Source organism: Petaurus breviceps, unplaced genomic scaffold (genome assembly GCF_028583685.1).
Source record: "Petaurus breviceps papuanus isolate PSGF00001 unplaced genomic scaffold, PetGlider_PUasm1.0 90639, whole genome shotgun sequence".
In the NCBI taxonomy this organism is placed as follows: Eukaryota; Metazoa; Chordata; class Mammalia; order Diprotodontia; family Petauridae; genus Petaurus; species Petaurus breviceps.
This window is the reverse complement of record NW_027187296.1, coordinates 2,866,827-2,890,485: the sequence shown is the minus strand read 5'-3', so window position 1 is coordinate 2,890,485 and position 23,659 is coordinate 2,866,827. Positions and strand designations below refer to the sequence as shown.

At 36.9% G+C, this 23,659-nt stretch overlaps 1 long non-coding RNA gene across 1 annotated transcript; it reads right to left on the bottom strand.

Annotated features, from left to right (window-relative positions):
• Positions 1 to 371: 371 nt before the first annotated feature.
• LOC138143364 (uncharacterized) lies at positions 372 to 20,902 on the bottom strand. The gene is made up of 5 exons (XR_011163686.1): positions 20,791 to 20,902; positions 17,370 to 17,567; positions 13,310 to 13,396; positions 11,351 to 11,449; positions 372 to 848 (listed from the first exon to the last, which is right to left on the bottom strand). It is a non-coding gene; the product is annotated as an uncharacterized lncRNA (long non-coding RNA).
• Positions 20,903 to 23,659: the final 2,757 nt, after the last annotated feature.

The window sequence follows — 23,659 nt, the reverse complement described above, 5'->3', positions numbered from 1 at the left end:
TGAAGTTGTTTTGTCTGTAGTATGCCAAATCAGTAAATTTTTTCCACTTTTAAGTCATTTGTTTTGGCAAGTACAGACCAAACCACACTCATATATACTGGCATAAACCTTAAAATGAAGTGTAATTGTCAGGTGGGGGTCATCTCCAGTCATCCTGATCTGTGTCTTGCCATTGGACCCATATGACTGGAGGAGAAAGTGAGGCTGATGACTTTGCATAACCCTCTCACACTTAAATCCAATTCAGTTTCAAGTCATGGCACCAGCTTCCTGATGTCATGAACCTCTTTGAGAACGAAAGACAAACAAAAATTTCGGGTATGACAAAAATTGTCAAAAGATAAACAAGTTATCCACATGTTCATTTTTTTTTTTTATTGAAGCAGAGCTATTCTGCCCAAACTTCAGCCTAGGAGACCACCCACCAACAAAACCAAAAAAGAAATTCAAAAGACATGAAAACATCCCCACTAAACTGCATCATACATCATGTATATACCACCATTTTCCTGGCTTAGCTAATAGAACTTTTAAACCATCAAGGAGGTCCACCTTTGCAAGGCTTATCTCTGGATTGTACCAGTGGGTAGAAAACCATGAGATGACTCCACTTGAGAATTGTAGTGAGGAGAGGATGAGGTCAGCTTCCTTCACTTTTTGGCTTCGGTGAATCTTCAAGAAGTAAAGTGAAATATCAAAGCCTTATAGCAGCTCAGGAGATGTAGCACTCATTGTGATGTTATTCTCAAGGCTTTTGGTTTACTGCTTGAGTATCTCAAACATGCTCAGGAAAAGATGATTCAGAGTCTCAGTGAAGTCACTGTTATATGATGCAGCCTTGGCTAAGCCTGAATGATGACATCATATCAGACGTTTATTAATGAAATAGAGTCCTTAGTTCCCTCCCACCAATCCCTGCCCCCACTCTTAGGAAAGTACCAAGGACAAGAAATGATATTGTACAATGGAAGTGTTTTTGTCTTTTGAACATATATAATATTTTTGCTTCTATAGTTGTATACTAATATAATTCTATGATGGAGTTTGAACAAAGAAGTTTGGCAGTAATTTAAAAATGACCATGTAGACACAGGATGCCCATGAGAAAGTGGAAGACACAAACACATCATAGTTGCTGTCCTAATTCCCCAATCCCACCTACCTTCCCTTGGGTTACTATAATAGGGAAGCACATAAGAATATCCCAGGGATTACCCTGCACTACACTTTCACCATTCCCAGAAAGCTTATTAGGTTCAAAGTTTCTTTCTAACTGTAAATGGGGTCTTTCCAAAGGCAACAGGTTGAGAACAGTCTTATATACACTGGCAATAGTCATCATTATTTCTCCGTGAGCCACAAAGGTGGAACAACCTGGTTTCCGTAGCTCTGCTATTTTTTTTTCCTCTTGACATTTCTAACACCTTAGAGCATTCATAGTTGATTAGGAGAGAGATGCTATTCCATGCTATCCATATTCTGGCCTTCAGAGGACCCCTTCTGGTACCTGACTCAGCATCAGTTTATGTGAGATGTTTCTCTCTCTACTTTCCTTTTCAGTTTAAAATCTCATTGATAGAATTCACAAGTCCCTAGGTGAATGATTTGATTTTGTTTTTGCTTTTGTTTTTTGCTTTTTTGGAAAGCAATAGGGGTTAAGTTACTTGCCCAAGGTCACATGGCTAGTTTTGTGTGGGTGTGTGTATGTGTGTGTGTGTCTGAAATGTCTGAGGCCAAATCTGAACTCAGGTCCTCCTGACTCCAGGGCCGGTGTTCTACTCACTGCCTGACCTAATTGCCCCTAGGTGAATGTTTTTAAAAATGCAAGAACTCATTATCCCTATATCTTAAGATTTTGATCCAGAAATCCAAATTCAATTCTCAGGTGCCATCTTCCTTAGCAATTATTTATTTCCCAAATCTGTTATTCCATGCTTTATGTCTTATGCTTGATCTATATTACCTACATGCTTCAGTTTCTTGCCCAGGATTTCAAAATCCCTAACAGGACTTTCTAGGTTCCTTCCAGTGTGATGTCATGTGTATCAATAGAAATGGTTAGAAGACACCGGATCTGACAAGGTCTCTTCCCCTTTGACCAGTAATATGCTATTTCTTTATTACTTGTTATTTCAAAAGAAATGGCTGCTTCTTCATAGCATCCAAATCTACATTTTTTGGGGAAAATCTCAAACCTGGAATGTAGTTTCAAAGGATCAATAGTCCTTTTCCCCCTCCCTTTCTGTGCCATTTTTTTTTCATTTTCAAATCTTATGACACAAATTAGGCTTTCCCCTCAGAATTTTCATATTCTTTTTCCTCTTGATTTTCATTTAGATTCTCTTTTTTTTGCCCTTTTAAAAATAGTTTTATTCTGCTTTTGTTGGTATGCCATGATTTCCAATTCACTTTGAAACAAACAAAACCTAAGCAATATCACCCAACAGCAACTAGATCTTAAAATGTTACAATATTTTGCATTTATAAACCTGTCCCCACCTTCTCTACTTAAAGAAAGATGTGTTTCAGAACCAACATTATTATTACAATTAATTCTGCTGCTTTTTAGTGTTGGTATTGTTTACATTACTGTAGTCTTGCAACATCTTCTTTTGACTCTCATTCTGTATTACTTTCTAGAACTCTTCCTATGTTTCTCTGCATTCCTTATATTTAGCAGTTCTTACTTTAAATAGTACTATTCTTGGGGCGGCCAGGTAGCAAAGTGAGTAGGAGCACTGCCCCCAGAGTTGGGATGACCTGGGATCGAATCTGGGCTCAGACACTTAGCACCCACCCAGAAACACCTGGCCGTGTAACCTTGAGCAAGTTACTTAACCCCATTTGCTTAGGGGGTGGCCAGGTGGCTCAGTGAGTAAGAGCGCCAGCCCCAGAGTAGGGATGACCTGGGATTGAATCCAGGCTCAGATACTTAGCACCACACCCAGAAATAACTGGCTGTGTAACCTTGAGCAAGTTACTTAACCCCAATTGCTTTAAAAAAAATAGTACTATTCTTTTACATTCACATATCATAATATATCTAGTCATTTACAAATTGGTAGGAAACTTTTGTGTCTCTCATCCTCCCCCTCTCTTTTTATTGTCTAAATAATTTCTATGGGGATTTTGGTTTTGTAAGACTGTTAACTTCCTTAGGATATATGCCCAGTAGTTATCATATGAACAATGTAATGCCTTTCTTAAATAATTAAAAATTGATATCCAGAATTGTTGGACCAATTAATAGATTAATGTTTCCATCCTCTGACAGTCCCTCCTATAGTGACTGTTTCAGTTTTTAAAATTATCTTTGCCAATTTGATGGGTATGAAGTTAAAATTTGCATTTCTTTTATTAGTTATTTGGAGCAATCTTTAATCTAGTTTTTAATCATTAGATTTTTTTTTCTGGAAATGACTTTTTCATATTCCTTAGTTTTATTCATTATATCAATAATCTTTCATTTCAACCTATTACCATCTTTCATTGAATATTCTCCCTGGTAATGTTTCTAGTTAGTTTCTTCACTTATCCTCTGGGGTTTTCAGGGGAAAAGGGGATAAATTTATCTCCTATTTTGTAATGAAAGTGTGCTTTATTTCTGTTTAATAGTTCTGGAGAATAGAGAGGTACTTCTAACCTGTTCACCCAATAAGGAAACCAATCAAATTTTATGCATGTGTAAAGGTGGGGGTTAGTTGACTCAGTTTTACACTATCTTATACATACATGACACTAGTAGAAACAGAGACAAAGTTCATCTTCAAGACACTGGAATGTTCCCCTCACAGTCTATATTTTCAGGACATGACATCCTCAGGTCTCTGTCACTGTAATTAGTCAAATACTCCAAGAAGATTGTTAACAAAAGGAAAGTCTCCACATACACCAAAACATTTGTAGCAACTCTTTGTAGCAAAGAACTGGAAACAAATAAGTTACCCAGAGACTGAAAGAATAGCTAAAGAAAGTGTGGTATGTGAATATAATGGAATGCTATTGTGCTGTAGGAAACAGTAGCTAAAATGAACATAGAGAAAGATGGGAAGATTGATGAAGCAGAGCCAAGAAAACAATATGTAAAATGACTATAATAATATAAATGGAAAGAACAACCACAAAACCAATGAAAATGAACACTGAAAATTTTCAAAAAACAAGCTGGTTCTGAGAGAAGAGATTGGAAGACATTCCACCCTGCTACATCCCATTGCCTAGTTGGAGGGTGTAGAGAAAGTCAGAGATATGGAATATGCATATATTATCAGATTTTAAAAATATATTTAAAATTTTCTTCAACTTTTATCTCTTCCTCCCCCCCCCTTTAAAAAAGTGGTGTTAAGTAGCAGAAGTGGGCAAACTAAGTTTGAACCAAATGTGGCCACTAGTTCATGAGTTAGAATTGTTTGTATATTTTAAATAAAGTTAAAAAGGTTTTATAAAAAGTATTTTTAGTTTACATGTCTTACAAAAAGAGGCTTTGGGACAGACTTGGCCTTTAAATCATAGTGTGTTAACCCCCCCCCCCCTTTTTTTTTTTTTTACAATAAATGGCTCCTTGGAAATGTAGGAAAGGAGCAATACAGGATGATATAAAAAGAAAACATATCAATTAAAATATAAATGCTTTTGTAATAATCCAGGCTTTACTGATGAAGTCCTGTACTAGGAAAGTAACCATGTAAGTAGAAAGAAGGTGATAGATAGATAGATAATATTATAAATGTAGAAATTAGATTTGACATATTGGATATTTGAGTTGAATGAATGTGAGGAATTGAGAATGACATTGGTGATACCAGCCTGGATAACTAGTCAAATGATGGTGTCGTCTTTAATAGGAAAGTCATGAAGAAAAGAAAGTTTGGAGATAAAGATTAGTCAGGTTTGGGACATGTTGAGTTTGAATACCAGTTCAAATTATATGGTGATGTAATTAAGAGTACACAATTTTCCTGGGGGAAAAAAAGACCCCCCAAGGAAACTTACAATCATTACAAATTACAAATGCACAGAAAGACATCATGGGCTAATAAAAGGTAGCATCTCATAGAAAAAAGAGAACTGGAATCAGATTCAGGAAATCTGGGCTTCTGTCTCAGCTTCAAAACATGTTAATATTACACTGAAGATATTACATAATGTAAATCTGCTAGTGGGTCTGTCTGCCTCAAGTCTCTCCCCATTCCAACCCATCTTCCATTAAGTCAACAAAGTGATTTTACTAAAGCTCAGATTTGACTATGTCATTCTCCCACCTCCACCCCTAGTAAACTCAGGTGTCTTCCTATCATGCCAAGGATCAAATATAAAATCTGTTTGGCATTTAAATCCCATCATAACCTCATCCCATCCTAAATTTCTAGTCTTCTAATGTCTTACTCCCCACTGTTTATTCTTTAATTTATGTAGACATTATGAATATTCCACAAATAAGACACTTTATCTCTTGGTTCTAGGCATTTTCTCTGGCTGTCCCCTATGCCTGGAATATTCTTCCTTCCTCATTTCTGACTCCTTCATTTGTCTTGGCACTGTTGGTTGAGGGGCAGAGCACTAATGGGTACGGACACTTACAGGAGGCTGGAGGTCTTGGTTTGAGCTCAAAGTTAGAGGGGAGAACTAAAGAAGATCAGAGGCCAGGGTCACCATCCTCCATACCCTAGAACTAGAGGTGATCATAAAAGCTAAATTATTGGGGTGGCCAGGTGGCTCAGTGAGGAAGAGCACCAGCCCCAGAGTCAGGATGACCTGGGATCAAATCTGGGCCCTGGTACTTAGCACCACACCCAGAAATAACTGGCCGTGTAAACTTGAGCAAGTTACTTAACCCCAATTGCTTTAAAAAAAAAAACTAAATTATTACCAAAAAATGCACAGGCAAAGGAGAAAGAATCCAACCATAGAGAAATACTATGGGAATAGAAAAGACCAGGGTTCGACTTCATATGAGGATACTGAAGCAAAGTAACCCTCTTCTATCCCAAAGAGGAATGTCAAATGGTCACCTGTCCAAAAAGAATTTATTGAAGAATTTTAAAAAGACTTTAAAAATCAAATGAGAGAGATTGAGGAAAAAATTTAAAAGACTAATAAGTATAATAGAAGAAAAAAAAGATTATGACAAAAAGTCAACCAATTAGAAAAGGAGATGCAGAATCATAAAGAAGAAAAATGATTCCTGGAAAATCAAAATTAGGCAAGGGGAAGCCAGTGAAGTTATAGGAGATGAAGAAATTTTTAAAAAATACAAAGAATGAAAAAATAGAAGATAATGTGAAACATCTCATAAGAAAAACAATATATCTATAGAACAGATTAAGAAGATAAAACAAGACTAATTGGATTACCTGAAAATTCTGATCAAAAAAAGACTCTTGATACAAGAAATAATTAAATTATCCTGAAGCATTTAGCTTAGAAAGTAGAAATAGAAAAAATCCACCATTCACCACCTGAAAAAGATCCTACAAGGAATATTCACAGGAATATTATTGTTAAATACTGAAACCCCCAGATCAAAGCCAAAATATTATGAACAACAAGAAAAAAAATCCAATTTACATATAATGACACCACAATTAGAATCATACAAGACCTTGTGTTGGTGACACGAAAAGATTGCAGGTCTTGGAATACCACATATCAAAGAGCAAAAGAACTGGGCCTCTGATTGAAAATATACCCAGCAAAGCTAAGCATAATTTTGAATGGAAAAAATGAACATTTCAAACTTTCAGGATTTCGTTAAAAACAAACAAACAAACAAACCCTGAACTCAACAGAAGATTTTATGTACAAGAGCCAAGAGAAATATGATGTACATGCCAATGACCAATTACAAGGGACTAAACTAAGGAAAAAATGTTTACCTTTTATGTGTGGAAAATGTAAAATATACACCTAAGAATGTTACTAGTAATTAGGTTGTTTATAAGAGAGATTGGGGTAGACCTGTGTATGATACGACCTTAAAAAGTAAAACTGTTCAAGAATAGCTAAAAGAGTAATTATCTTATACAAATGAGGTACAAGAGGAAGAACCAATACAGAGGAATTAGATGAGGGAGGGGGACCGTTAGTTCTGGAAACCTACTTTCATTAGGAATAGTTTTAAAAGGGGAAAATACATATACATCTAGGATAGTATAAAAGTCTTCTAAATTTAAAAAAGAAACAAAAGTCTAAGGGATGGGGGGAGAGGATAAGGGAAGGATCTTTAGAGGGGAGGGTAAGGGAATAGGTTAAAAGCGGGGTATGAAAGGATGTTTAGATTTAGGGGAATGAGAGGATAAGAGAGGGACTGTTGGAGTTGGGGTAGGTTAAGTAATAGGAGGACAAGGCAGCAGGTAGAAGTAAAGTAAAGGAGTTGGGAGAAATAGGAAAAAAGAAATGCACAAACATAAAAACAAGGTTAGGGTAGAACCTCTTAGGGAAAGTATATGTTTATATATGTGTGTATATATGTATGTATATGTATGTATGTGTGTATATATGCATACATGTATATACATATTAATTAACACATATATTATTTTTATATATTATATATTTTTATATAACTATGCTCACTCATAGCCTTGGGTTGTCAGGTAAGAGGAAGGAAGGGGAAAAAAGAACAAAATAAAAAGTGTGCAGCAGAGAGCAAACGAAATCCTACAAAGGAAGCAAAGAAAAGATGGACAACTTTCAACTTAACTTTCAATATGTGGGATGTATGCATGCACATACATCTTTCCCTGTGTGTATGTGTGTGTGTGAGAGAGAGAGAGAGAGAGAGAGAAAGAAACAGAGACAGACAGAAAGAGAGAGAAAGAGACAGAGGTAGAGAGAAAGAAACAGAGAGACAAAGAAAGACAGAGAGAGAGAGAGAGAGAGAGAGAGAGAGAGAGAGAGAGAGAGAGAGAGAGAGAGAGAGAGAGAGAGAGAAATGGATGTTGGAAAAAGGTGAGCCTCAGCAAGAGGGTTGGGATTGCTGCTCTGCTGAATGAGATGATTATAAAGGACAGGAGATAGAAGGCAGAACTCAATTCTTCATTTACTTCTGTATTCTCTGTCAAGGAGAATGACTTTTGCACTGGAAATGATAGGATGAAAACTGCCGAAAGATCTCTCAGGCTCTGTATTCAACAATAACTCAAAATCTAGTTGCCCTTTTGATTCTCTCCAGTATGCCATATCTTAACAATCCCAGGTGAATGTCCATTGGCCAATTCTTCACAATTTTTTTTCATTATTTTTCATTGAAAAGATCTCTTTAAAAAAAGGAAACTAAAATTTTCTTTTTAAATAAGATTTGATTTTTCCCTAATTACATGTAAAGATAATTTTAACTTTCAGGGGTTGTTTTTTTTTTTTTATTTTGAGCTCCAAATTGCCTTGACTCACTTCTCCCCTCCCTAAAATGGTAAGCAATTTGATATTGGTTATATATGTACAATCATGCAAAACATGTTTCCATATTAGTCATGTTGTAAAAGAAAACACAGACCAAAAGAGAAAAAAAATGAAAAAATAAAGTGAAAAAAAGTATGCCTCAATCTGCATTCAAACTCCATCAGTTCTTTCTCTGGAGAAAGATAGCATTTTTCAACAGTCCTTCAGAATTATCTTGGATATTTATATTTCTGGGAATAACTAAGTTATTCACAGTTGATCATTGTTACAATATTGTTATTACTGTGTACAATGTTCTCCTGATTCCTCTCATTTCATTTTGAATAAATTTCTATATGTCTTTTCAGATTTTTCTGAAATAAGCTTGCTCACCATTTCTTATATCACAATAATATTCCACTGCTATCATTTACCACAACTTATTCAACCATTCCCCAATTAATGGGCATCTCCTTAATTTTCAGTTCTTTGCCACCCCAAAAAGAGTCACCACAAAAATTTTTAGACAAATAGGTCCATTTCCCACTTTTTAATGATCTTTTTGGGATACAGACCTAGTATTATTGGATCAGTTGGTATACAGTTCGATAGCTTTTTGGGCATAGTTCCAAATTGCTCTCCAGAATAGTTGGATCAGTTCACAATTTCACTAACAATGCATGCATCAGCGTTCCAATTTTTCTACTTCCCATCCAACATTTATCATATTCACCAACATGACAGATGTAAGGTAGTACCTCATAGTTGTTTTGATTTGCATTTCTCTCTCATCAATAGTGATGTAGAGCATTTTTTATATTACTATAGATAGCTTTAATTTCTTCATCTAAAAACTGCCTGTTCATATCCTTTGACCATTTATCAATTAGGGAATGATTTATATTCTTATGAATATGAATCAGTTCTCTAAACATTTGAGAAATGAGGCCTTTATTAGAGATATTTGTAAAAATTGTTTCCCAGCTTTCTACTTTCCTTTTAATCTTGGTTGCATTGGTTTTGTTTGTGCAGAATCTGTTTAATTTAATATAATCAAAATTGTCCATAATAATTCTTTAGTAGTTTGGTTGGGATGACACTGAATAAGTAAATTAACTTAGGTAGAATTGTCCTCATTATATTGGCTTATCCTGCTCCTGAGCAATAGATATTTTTTTTCGATTGTTTAAATCTGACTTTATTTGCATGAAAAGTTTTGTAATTGTGTTCTTAAAGTTCCTAAGTTTGTCTTGGCAGGTAGACTCCCAAGCATTTTATATTGTCTGCAGTTATTTTAAATGGAATTTCTATTTCTTTCTCTTGCTGTGGGATTTTGTTGATAATATTTTAAAAATAAGATTTTCACAGTGATGGTCACCTATTATGATGGTAGGTAAAATGAAATGGGAATAGGTTGGAAAGTGGGATGGATCTGAAAACTGAACATCTGTGTTCTCAGCTCCCCAACTCACTAACTCAGTGACTTTGTGTGCGTTATTTAACTTGTGTGAGCCACTATTTTTTAAACTGTAAAATGGTCATAATGAATAATTATTGAGTGACCTGCCACAAATAGTTGATATGAGGACCAAATGAAATAACATATGGAAAGCTCTTTGCAAAAACATAAAATGTCATACAAATGGGAGCTGTTGTTGTTTTCAGAGATGTTATAAGAGAAGATCATATATGAGAGTTTTATAAACTCTACCAAGGACTCTCATGACCTCTAACCTAGACATATCTGATATAACAGCCCAGGGATTACAATGTCCTATGAAAGATGCAGCTGTTGCTAATTTTGTAATACAAAGTTACTCATGCTCTGCCGTTTTGCCTATTTGGTGCCTGAAACATTAAGTAGCTTTTTTTGTTGTTCAGTCATTTTTCACTCATGTTCAACTCTTCATGACCCCATTTCTTGGCAAAGATGCTGGAGTGGTTTGTCATTTCCTTCTCCAGCTCATTTTACAGGTGAGGAACTGAGGCAAACAGGATTAAATGACTTGCTGAGGGTCATACAGCTACTAAGTGTCTGAGGCCAGATTTGAACTCAGGAAGATGTCTTCCTGACTCTAGACTCAACATTCTATTAATTCATTACTCCACCTAGCTTTATATTAAGCAGTTTTTAGCACAATCTAACGAATAAGGTAATTATCTTGTTCCCAGGGAAACAAATACATAGGGAAAGTCTTACCCATCTTATACCTAAAGAGTAGAAGGTAAGTTTCCTTAAGGACAGGGACTGTCTTGCTTTTGTATTTGCATATACAGTGCTAGACACATAATAGCCACTTCATAAATGATAAGTAGATACTTAGAATGATTTCACACACACACACACACACACACATAATGGTGGCTATCTCTAGGTTAGGGGGGGAAATAAAAAGGGAAAAAAAAAGAAATTTCCAGGACAACTTTGTTGTATATTTAAAAGGAATACCAAGTTGTTTGTAGTGGATTTGCAATTTCATGTGCAATCCTTTTTTTTTATGGAAATGCTTATTTTATTCCACAAATTAAAAATAGAATAAAATTTTTAAATGCTTGTTGATTAATTTGGTGCTATGTAAATTTCAAACCTCAATGACACTGAACTTCATTTTTCAACCATTTACACCCTTCAAGTGGTTCTGATAAAACACATGAAAAGCATTTTGTAAACCTTAAAGTGTTATATAAATAAAAGAGGTTTGTTTTTTTTTTTTTGAGGGGTTGGGGAGTGTTGTTCAAAGAGAATCATCTTTGGTGTGATAGAAAGAAAGGGCACTGGATTGAATCTTTGCTCTGTTTCAGAGCTGTGAAGAAAGGCAGGAGGGACAAGGTAAGAAGTTATATAGTACCTACTACATGAGAAGCATTTTAAAAATATTATCTCTCTTGACCCTCACAATAGCTCTGGGAGGTAAATACTATTATTATCTCCTTTTTTTCAGTTGAGGAAGCTAGACATTAAGTGACTTACCTAGGGTCCCATAGCTAGTAAGCATCTGTAGCCATATTTGAAATCAGGTCTTCCTGACTCTGGGCCAAGTGTTCTATCCAATGAGCCACCCAGCTGCCTCTAAGAAAAAAAGGAAGGAAATAGAGGTTTTAACCTTCAAGTGCTAGAGAAATATGTGCTGTTATTATCATTATTGTGTTATTATGTAGATGTGTCAGACTTTTATATCCTTTGTTTATCCTGAAAAGCCCTGAAAGTTGGTGCCACAATCTAGACAGCTTATTTTTCTCTTTTCACTTTCATACTGTGTATTCTGTAGTCCAAACCCTAATTAAAGTCTTGTTGGATTGAATTTAGTCTTTTTTAATTTTTGACAACTTGGTTATTTTGAAGCCAATGACACAGAAAAGGTAGCAAGGGACCAACCAATTTTGCTACTTGTTATTGATCTGCATTTGGTTACTTTTCCTGAAAAAGCAAAGTAAAGAACAAATCTACTACTCTGGACTGTTAGGTTGTACTTCTATGTTTACTTTGGCTCTAGCTACCCGCCACTGAAGGGTTGTGATAGATTCAGTGTTGACTAGTGGGGTCCTATGACAGATGGTATGCATTTTAGTTTCTCAGACAGATAATGATCACTTACATACAGCAGTGGAAAATATGCTAGTATAAAGATTTGGAAGGGTCAAGGGTCTTATTTGAAATGTGCATATATAATATGCACAAATACACACACACATACATGTATATATCCATTTATGAAGGGTCATGTGGCTTTCATTTCCCTACAAACTCTGCAGATGTGGGATGTATACAAGTCCATGATGGACTCCCTACATCACAGAGTTGCAAACCTGTGGTTCCATAAATTATGAATATATCTGCCAAGAAAGCAATAATGTCTCAACCAGATAATAGAGTCTGAACAGGGAAAACCAGAACTACGTGCCTCAGTGACCCAAATGAATGCACTAGTGAATAGGGCCAGACAGACAAGTCCTCTGAGGTCTTTATGATAATTTGCTTTAATAATGTAGTTTACGGAGCAAGGAAAATTCAGCATATAATCTGCATGTTCTCAGTTGAAATTCTTTCTATTGACCTTCCTCCCTGAGAAAGCTCTTATTCTCATGAAATAGTGAAAATTTATCAACTGTGGTACAAGGAAGGGAACTAAACTGTTGCCAGTGACATTGTTTTTCTTCCTATTGTTATACTGTTTATTATAATGATGTTGAATATTAGCAATAATTAATATAAGGTTATTGGTGTTATTATTTGTTGTTGTTGTTGTTCAGCCATACTCAACTCTGTATGACCCCACTTTGGGGTTTTCTTCACAATGACACTGTAGTGGTTTGCTATTTCCTTCTTCAGTCATTAGGCAAGCAAAGGTTAAACCACTTGCCCATGGTCACACAGCTAGTGAGTGTCTGAGGTCACATTTGAACTCAGGTCTTCTTGACTCCAGGCCCAGCACTCTATCCCCTGCATCACTTAGGTGTCTCCACATCTCTCCTTTTCAGTATTTGTTATAGTCAATATTTATCAACTGCCTACAATAGTCACAGATTTATAGAAGGACAGGGTAGAATTAGTTTACTTATGTCATAAAGCTGACAAAAATTTCTTCAATGACCTGTAGGAAAAACACCTTGCCAAAAATAGAGGTGAGGATTGAAAGGAGGCAAAAAAGAGAGACAGCTATGGTTTTCTACCTCGGGAATCTCCCAAGTGTCCTTGCCTGGAGAGAAGTTGGTGCCCTTCCACAGTAGTTAGTTAAAATGAGAGGCAAAAGGTATACGGAAGGAAATCCTCATTGTCTTCTAAATTGGTTAGATGCTCTCCAGAGTCATCTGTGATTCTAAAATTTTCACTGGAAGGCAGGCAATAGAGCAGTTTTTCTGAGCCCTGAGGGATGTCATGGAAGGAACTCATTAGAATGTTCCCTGGTGGCTATTTGGAGAATCCACCCACCTGTCATATGCTGCCTTGGCTCATCCTTTAAAGTAGAATTTTTATCAAGTGAAGAAAATGTCGTGTGTTCACATCAAAGTAGAAGTGCTAGAAAGATATGAAGGGAAATAAGAAGTTAATAGTTGTGGCATTCCTTTCATCAGAGAAACCCAAAGCTCATTTCCCAAATAATCCCACTAATCCTTACATTAGTCCTTGCATAGGTGGCAATTATCATTACTTAATCTCTGAACAACCATAGCAGGTTAGATGAGACTTAGAAAATCATCATCAAATGTGGTCCATGCTTAGTCTTACAAAATCATCATTTGAGATATGGTGGAAGAACCAAAGGGAGGTGAACACAAGTGTATTGGATTGCATGACAACTGTAGGTAGCTTGAAAATAGAAGCTTGGTCTTGAAATTCCCTAACTTTTAGACTATTGTGACTTAAGGAAGGGCAAATTTCCAAAAAGTATATCTGCTCTGTGGCCATCTTTGAAATTTACCTAGGATTGACCTCACTACTAAAGTAGTGAGCACTGAGATCCCTCCCTTAGGGGAGATATAACAATTATCTTCAAGCAGGTGGAGGGCTATCAAGTCAAAGGGGGTAAGCCTCTTTGTTATTGGCCCCAGAGGGCAAAGCTAGGTCCAATGAGTGGAGGCTGCAAAAAGGCAAGTTTAGCATCACTCCCGACAAGGAGAACCATTCAAGAGTACAATGGGCTGATTTGGGAATCAATGGCTTCTACCTTCCAGGAGATCTTTCAAGAGAAGAATAGAGGGCCCCCTCATTCAGGCAAAGGTTGTACTAAGTGGATGCCAAAGTTCCTCCCAGTCTGGAGCCTGTGAGTTCTTTTAATAATTCTAACTTTGCTATGTTTGGGGACTTTTACCCCCTGGTTGTTTACAGTCACATGGCAAAGTCTCCAAAGGATTCTATGCCTGCTTCCAAGACAGAAGGGGAAGAGAAGCTGAGATACAGTATTTAACCTCATGACAGGCATGGGAAGAAGAAAAGGTGGACCAGCAGTTGGTGGTGGTGTGAAGAGTGAGAAGGGGATCAAAAGCTGATGTAAAGGTAAAATCTAGTCTCATAGGCTTTCAGTAGCAGATTTTGTTGTTGTTGTTGGGTCGTGCCTGACTCTTCATGACCCCATTTGGGGTTTTCTCAGCAGAGATTCTAGAGTGGTTTGCCATTTCCTTCTCCAATGCATTTTACAGATGAGGAACTGAAGCAAATAGGGTGAGGTGACTTTCCTGGAGTCACACAGCTACTAAGTGTCCAGAATTGCACTGAAGAAGATGAGTCTTTCTGATTTCAAGCCCAGTACTCTGTCCACTGAGTCACCTACCCTGTGCTCAGTGCCAGAAGGGTATGCTAAATATAGTTATGTGACCAATGTAAATAAGTGGCACTATAGTCTAAACATTGCTAGGTCTGGAGTCAGGAAAACGTGAGTGCAAGTCTGGCTTTAGACATTTACTAGCTATAGGACCCTGGACAAGTCACTTCACCTCTGTTTGCCTCAGTTTGCTCATGTAGAAAATGGGAATGATGATAATTACACATACCTCCCAGGGTTGTTGTGACTATAAAATGACCTAATATTTGTAAAGCAAGTGCCTGACACAATAAATGTTTCCCTTCCCAATAGAAAACAATGGCAGGTAAATAACATTTATTATGCACTTTCTACTAAGTTTACATTTATAAATGGCTTACAATGAAGTGCAAGGCTTATATGTATGATCATCCTCATTAGAAAGTGAGCTCCTGTAGGGGAGAGAATAAACATTAATTAAGTACCTACTACTTAGGCCGGCATAGTGCTTAATGCTTTACAAATATTATCTTATTTACAAATATTATCAAATATTTGATTCTCACAACAACCCTGGGAGGTAAATAGCATTATTATCTGCATTTTATAGTTGAAGAAGCTGAGGCAAACAGAGATTAAGTGACGTGCCCAGTGTCACATACCTGATAAACATCTGAGGCAAGGTAACTCAAGTCTTTCTGACTCTAGACCCAAAGCTCTAGCCACTGAGACCACTGTTTTGCATAAATAGATATCAACAAAAATATATCTATAGCTACATCTGTCTGTGTGATATACGTGAATACATACATAAATATGGGCTGATGCTGCTAACTCAAGTCTTGACTGACACCATCTCCCTCAGCCTCCTCTCTCTTATGATTAGAGGGCTGGAGGGCAGAGTACTAAATTCCCCCTAATTCCTTCTTCCATAGAGGGCAGAAACTGGCCTTTGCAGGTCACTCCACTTTGTATCTACTGCTCTGCCTGGTTTCAAGTGCACACACACACACACACACACACACACACACACACACTTTCCTACCTCCTTTTTGTGTTATCTCCCCCATTAGATCACAAGTTTCTTGAGGGAAGAGACTAATTTTCCATTATTAATTGTATCTCTAGCACTTAGCATAGTGCCTAGAACATAGCAGGCACATAATAAATGTTTATTGAATGGATTATCAGCTTATTTCACTTAACTTTTTTTTAATAAGATGGAATTCAGTAGGGGGGTGCACCATGAAATAACTCATGCAAAAAAATCATTAATAAAATATTAAACAAGTTAAGAAAGAAAGAAATCACAAGATTTTTCTTCAGGTGTACATCTGTATTTTACATGGAGAAGAGGACACTATTATAGTCTTATTTAGATAGCTTGATAAAGCCAGGATCTCATCCATGTGGTTACTCCTTTCACATGCTGTGCATCTGCCATATGATAGTACTTTTTTGTGAGTATCTGTATGTGTGTATGTAGGGGAGGGTGGGGTAGGAGCTGGCCTAGAACTAGACACAATGCACCAAATGTAGTCTGACTATAACAGTTCAATATAGTACTACCTCCTTCCTTGTTCTAGATATCATATTCTTTTTAGGGCAGCCCAAGATTTTAATAGTAGCTTTTTTCTTTTTTTTTTATTGGGTATGGGGGGGAGGCAAGATCACAATCTGGTTAATACTGAATTTTTAATGAACTAAATCCTTAATACTTTTTCATGAGAACTACTGAAAAGCCAGGTCTCCTCTTGCCTGTATTGGTGCATTTGAACTTTCTAAAGATAAAAAAAGTTCAAAGTGACTTTACATTATATATAATCTATTTTTATCTTGCTAGATTTAGGCCACTATTACCTCTTATTAAAAACTTTTTGAAATTTGAGCCCATTATTCAATATCTCCTCACATCTCAGATTTATGTCATCCAATTATTTGTGAACTATGATATCTTTGTCTTTATTCATGTTATTGAGAAAAATGTTAAATATTATAGTATGAGGGGGAGAGCCCTATAGTATCATACTAGAGATGTTTTTCCAGATTTACAGTGATCGAAATTTTTATTCAGCAAGTTTCAAAACTATATAACTGTATTCTTGTCTTATTTTTCATTATATTCACAAGAATATTATCAGAGTTGTTGTTAAATGCTCTCCTGAAATCAAGCTATATTATATCTACTAATACTGCTACTACTTCATTTTCTCTGTTTAAAAGTCTAGTAATCATTTCCAAAAAGGAAATTAAGTTAGTTTGGAATGATTTATTATTAGTAAAATATGACTTTCTTTTTTAACTATTTACTTTTAAGGATTTTTTAAAACAAATTGTAGTGCCAACACAATATTCACAGTGCCAGTGGTGACTATAAATATGCTGACATAATCCTCAATCACAAAAGATGACACTCTCCATATATGCAAGGAAGATGTTCAAATTCCCATTACCATTACATTTGGTCCCAAGATTTTTCATATACTTTATATAGCAAAAATACATTAACAATACATTTCATTACATAGGTTAATGGGAGTTTAGGGGTAAGTGGTGTCAACAGAATTTTACAACAATATATCAAGGATAGCAGAAAATTAAGTACATAAAACAATTTCATAGGGTGGGGGTTTGAGCACAAGTACCCCATCATCCCTCCTCAAAATATTGGGGAAAAAGGGTGAAGGTCTCTTCTCCATAGGTACTTCCTGCTGAAATTGGATGTAGAGATGTCCCCACCCTAAGAGTTACCATTCAAGAGGTCAGTTCTTTAGCTAATATCTGGAATTTGTTTGATGCCAGGCCCAGGAGGTCCCATTCAAGAGGTCAGTTCTTCAGGGGCATCTGGAGCTCAGTTGACACCAGGTCCAGGGGTGACACATCACAGTCATGGACAGGGATGACATCTAGTTTAAACAATCAGCCATCTGCAAGTGGAGGGTACTAAACCTGCAGGAAACAAATCTCATAAACAAGTTTAACAGATATGAAGCCAAAAAGAAACAGATATAAATTAAGATGTATTTCTAGAGTCCATGAACTCACTATCATAGCAATGGTTCAGAAAGATCTGTAGGGGCAGCTCTTACTTCTCTCTTTCATCTAACTTCAAGCCCCTTTTCTTGATACATTTTGTATAGTTCATTAGTTGGAATACCATCATTTCTTCCAAAATTTATCTCTGCTTTCAATTGAGAAGCAAACAATTATTTTCTCATCAATCTATTCTGACTTTGAATCCTCTGGCTAGCTACTCTTCTCTCTCAAGGAAATTTCTCTTTTTCCCATTCCCCCAAGTCACTTAGCTGTGAAACCTTATCCAGTACCTCCAAAAGAGGGTGTCCTATTTCACCAATTAGTAGAATCAGAATTAGGTGCTTATAAGCAGGAGGAGCCAGCTTCACTATGATATTTCTATGAGAAACTGCTAAAGGAATATCATGATATGCATTTGCATCTCCAACCATGATAGCAGTTTTCATTACTTCATCCTTTAACTTTCTCATACAGTCCCTGAGTGAATACCAGGGTCTGTCTCCAGTAGGCCACATAGAATCAGTGAGGTACATTTTATTGCATCCATCAGCAGCTAAAGCTAACAGATTGGTTGTATTGTTACCTCCTTGAATATGGTAATGTCTAAAAGCTTGCTGGAAAAAGGATTCTGACTAATGACTATAAATTTCAAGCAATCCACACTATCCATATTCTGCCAGGTCCCTTCATCACATTCTTATCATACAAGACATTAACAATTCTCTTATCCTTTGAGGGAATCTGCTTAGTATATATCAGTAACCTCCTCCTGAGTGAAATCTTCAGTTATCTCCCTGAACTTTGTTTGCCCTCTCTGATTCTCCTGCTTTTGTCTTAGTATGGAGCAAACTTCTGCCCTTGTAAAAGCCTCATCATTTTACACCCATGTACTCTCCTAGCAGTGGTCATCATAGCAACTAGGCTCAGCCAGAGCTACATGCACATCCCTCTTAATAGTTTCTTTCCCTCTTTTTCTGAGTCAAACACACTTCTACCACCTAAGACCCTACAGCTTGCTCTTCTAAAGGAAAGCCTGAATGCTGTAACACAGAAAACTTCTCATTCAGAACAGCTAATTTCTTCTCTGTCTGAGTTTTTTCTTCCAACAGTTTGTCTCTGCTTTTACATATAATATGGTAGCCTGTTAGTAAAACCCAGACTGTTCTACACACTCCTTCCAGTTCTCTCCCTGGCTTTATTGGTTTTCCTTGCAAACATGTTTTTAAATCTCTAGGTTCTCCCTTCTGTAGCCTCAGTTTCCAGTTTTCACAGAGCCCTATGCTTTTAGCCCACTCCCTTACTAGTGAGGAATAAGGTAAATCTTCCCATCCTGGGATATCCATTTCTTCTTCTAAATTCCTTATGCCTGCAAACAGAAGTCCCATATTTCACCATCCCATCCTCATTGCCAAATGTAGCACCAATACAATATTCACAGCACCAACAGTAACTGTAAATATGCCAGCATAGTTCTCAATTGCAAAATACAACAGCTTCTCCATATGTAAGACAGAAGCAAAACATTTATTCTGACACCAGAAAGCCAAATCCCAACAATAGGACACCAAATCCACCATAGTAACATAGAAATTAATATACTTTGACACAGTAGAGAGCTACACCATCCTTTGGCCTTCACACAAACTAACACTCACAAGCCTAGCTGTCTCCCTCAGTGTGTCTTCTCCTCCCTCCAGCTCTAACTGCTCTGACTCCCAGCTTCCTGTGAACTCTACTCCACCCTTCAGCAAACTCCTACCCACCGCAGGCTCCATGTGATTACATTAAGCTTATTAGGATGCAGGGAAGATCTTCAAATTCCCTTAAGCTTATTAAGGGGCAGTGAAGATGTTCAAATTCCATTACCATTACAAAAATGTATTTATTTATTTTTCATTTTCTTTTTTTTTTTAAGCAATTGGGGTTAAGTAACTTGCTCAAGGTTACCCGGCCAGTTATTTCTGGGTGTGGTGCTGAGTGTCTGAGCCCAGGATTTGATCTCCAGGTCATCCCGACACTGGAGCCAGTGCTCTTACTCACTGTGCTACCTGGCTGCCCCTATTTTTAGTTTTCAACATTCACTTCCATAAGTGAGCAAAATTTTTTTTTAACATGCCAAATACATTTCACCATGGAGACAATGTCACAAATGACAGCTTTCCTGGCCAACTCACAAAAATATAGCATCACAGATCAAAGAGCAAATCAGTAATTATGAATTTTAGATCTGGAAGGAAACTTGGAGGTCACTGAGTCCAGATCTCCCATTTTATAGATGAGACTACTGAAGCAGAAAGAGATTAAGTGCCTTCTCCAGAGTCATACCACTAGGGTCTGATTTAATGGATAATATGCTAAAAACTACAGAGAAAACACCAGCATCTACTGAGCCAATATGACTTTCTCATCTCTACAAACTCTTTAGCTGAATGATTTATGTACACAATCCACAGGCATGCTTGATGAAATCATGAGAAGGAAACAGGAAGGTTTTCACAGATGGTTTTCTTCAGTAGATAATAATACTATCTAGAATTATATAGTGCTTTGAGGTTTGGGAGGCACTTTACACATGTAGACTATATATATATATGTATATATATATATATATATACATATGGAGGGGGGGTAGTTTTTATCTCTACTACCATTCTTACTGTCAAGTTCATAGAAATTGATCCCCCAGGGTTCTAAGGATTCCAAGGGTACCCCTGTTGGATTGTGGGTATCTTCCTTATGCCATTGCCTCAAGCTCCACATTCTAGTGTTACCCCAATATTAATTGCTAATGGTTATCATCCCAGTTCCTTTTAACCAATTAATTTCAATTAGCTCTCACAAAGAGATATTTACTGAGAAGACATAGCAAGAACAAAGTATAAATACATTCCTCCTAAATAAGGGCACATTCTCCCCTCTGCCACCTCAGTCTTTGAGGAAAGAGGGCTCAAACTTAGAAATCACACATGGCAAAGTGGGAATTCGCAGCCCTGCAATTCCTTTCGCTAGACTCCTCAAGATTTTCCCCATAGGTATTTGTGTATCTTTTCTATAGAACCTTGATCTGCATCCATTTTCTCCTTGGCTTCTGATACAAACATTGCCATAAACTGATCTTTGGAAGTTGCTTACATACCAATGAGAAGAAAAGAATTCCTCCTAACCTTTCAAGTTCCCAAGGTCTTCTCTCAGTCAAAAAATGGGAGAGACTGAGAATGAGGCTGAAGTCCAGGTCTTTTTCTCTACTCAATCAATTCCTTTTCAGGGTTGTAGCTGGAATCCTTTCTTTTCAACACTTGCTCAAATATCTTGGATTCTCCCCCAGTTTAAACTCACTCCTTATTGTATTCAGATCTCACAAATCATTACCATATTTCCTCAGTCAACCCTAACACTCTCTGTTTAACTTCTCTTTAGTTAAGAAAGTGCTATCTTTTATACTTAAAGTCTATAATTAATTGTTTAAAACATTCTCTTATCTGGTAAGGTATTAAGTGTAGCATTTTAATACTTATTTTAAATGGGGTGGGATGACTTAACTGACATCCATATTTCATGTTATTCTCACAACTCTGTGAAGTAGGTACCATTATCATACTCATTTTGCAAATGAGGACAATTGAGGGTGAGAGGGACCAAGTTACTTGTACAGGGTCACATAGCTAAGAAGTGTTTGAGGGAGAAATAAAACTCAGTTCTTTCTAATTCTAAGTTCAGTTCTCCACCTACTATTTCTATTTGCAGTTACACAGCTGATGGAGAAGCATAGCAAATATAAGGTTCTTCAGGGATTAATGTTTGTTGATTCCAAAAAAGTATTCATTTTGGTAGAGTAAAATGAGTCTTTGGGGAACCTTTTCTATGTGTCTCCCATATATTTGTTCAGCTCATACAAGATTCTGTGGTAGTTACAAAAGCGACCTTATTCAATGGTCCTAAAAAAATCAGATTTTTTTTAAAAATTGAAAGTAAAAATCCACAGAATTTTAAAACTATGTTAATGCCACATGTAACTGCTATGAAACATAAACAACATGCATTATTGCCAAAAATAACAATTGTCCTAGAGAACATCCTGTGCAAAGCACACATAGAAGAAGAATTCCATATAGCTACTGCTGTTTTCTGGCAGCTAGTAGTGCAGTGGACAAAGTGCTGGGTCTGGAGTTAGAAAGACTCATCTTCCTGAGTTCAAATCTGGTCTCAGACACTTACTAGTTCTGTGACCCTGGGCAAATCATTCAACCCTGTGTGCCTCAATTTGCTCATCTGTAAAATTAGCAGGAGAAGGAAATAGCAAATCACTCTATATCATTGTCAAGAAAACACCAAATGGGATGATGGAGTGTCAGACAATATTTTCACAAGAGGGTCCTGTATGTGAATGATATTGTTTTGATTATATCAAACCCCCCAAAACTACAAACCTTTCTCAACTGATCTATATAAAAGGACATTGGTTTATTCATCCACAAAGTAAAAATCAAATGGATGGTAAATACCTATTGAGCAAATTATGGTAAGTTGAATTAGTCCTAAATATATCTTGGATAGATATTGCAGATGGTCAGTGATCTCAACCTAGAGTTGAATAGTTAAATAGGATCTTTAAAGTAAATTGTATCCCCTTGTAATGGAAATGCAAATTTAAAGATCTTCCCTGCCCCTAGGCCCTTTGATAGGCTTTAGAGACTCTGAGAACCTTCCTTGATTTGAAAATGTACTCTGCCTCCTAATAGGCTGAATGTAGTCACATGGAGCCTGTGGCAGGAGGGTTGGTTTTCAGGAATGCCCACACCTTGATGCTGTGTGATTGGGCAGTGGGTCAAGAGGGTGGTTACATTCTCTGAAGGAGAAGGCTATATAATCCCTGATGTGAGACTTTGCTTTGGGGCTCACTTTGAGAAGTGTTCTGTGATTTGATCAGATGAGACTCTGGGAAGCAGTTGCTGAGAGCCCCCTGGCTTTGAAAAACCCAGATGTTGATTTGGTATGGATGTAATGGTTGGACAGTTTGGAAACCTGTCTATTTGATCTGTTTCTCTGTTTTGATTATTCTGTCTGTATACTCTGAAGTTTGGGGTGCTGACCTTTTTCCCCTGAACTAGGTAAACGATATATATTTGATTAAAGTAAGCTTGTTAACCCATTTTGAGTTGCTGTTCTTTAACAAAGCAGATCTAAGAACCTGTGTTGGAAGCCACCCTGGGGATCCTGGGGTGCTTGCTGCTACACACCTTTGGAAAACTGAATAGCACTTTCAATGGTTCCTAGTTGCTCCCTGCTGAAAAAGTCTGTCTCATCTAATTAATATACTCTCTCATTTATACTCTATAGTTTAAAATCATGGATTCTTAGAAGAATCAAAATTTGAGGGACCCAAAAAGCAATGAAAGATTACTGAGGTCACCTACAATCAAAGGTCACCTACAGTATGTGAATAAGCTTGAAAATATTACCAGTTATAACTCGGAAATTAAATCTGATTTTTTTCAAGTTTCTGTATACCCAAGATCAGAAAAGGATTTAAGCCAAGACTATAACAAAAGTGATGGATAACAGAAAGATGACCTGAATTGTACGTTAGAGACCCATCACATGTGTTATTTTCTATGTCAGATTTAGGAAAATTCTTAGTCAAGAATGACCCAGAATGGGTGATGTAGAGATGGATGTATTGTGAATTGCTCCAAGGGAGGAGCATTTTTGATATAATCAAAACAATTCCCAGATTCAGGATTTTCTCCTGGGGAGCTCAAATCAGATCAAGGAAAACTTGATAATTTGATTAGTTCTCTGGTAGTAGTTAATGAGGTTAGCGTGGAAAAGTGGATAGAAATTTTGGAGAGGTGGGGTGGCTAGGTGGCACAGTGAATAGAGCACCGGCCCTGGAGTCAGCAGGACCTGAGTTCAAATCTGACCTGAGACACTTGATACAACTACTAGCCATGTGACTTTGGGCAAGTTACTTAACCCCAATTGCCCTCCAAAAAAAAACAAACAAA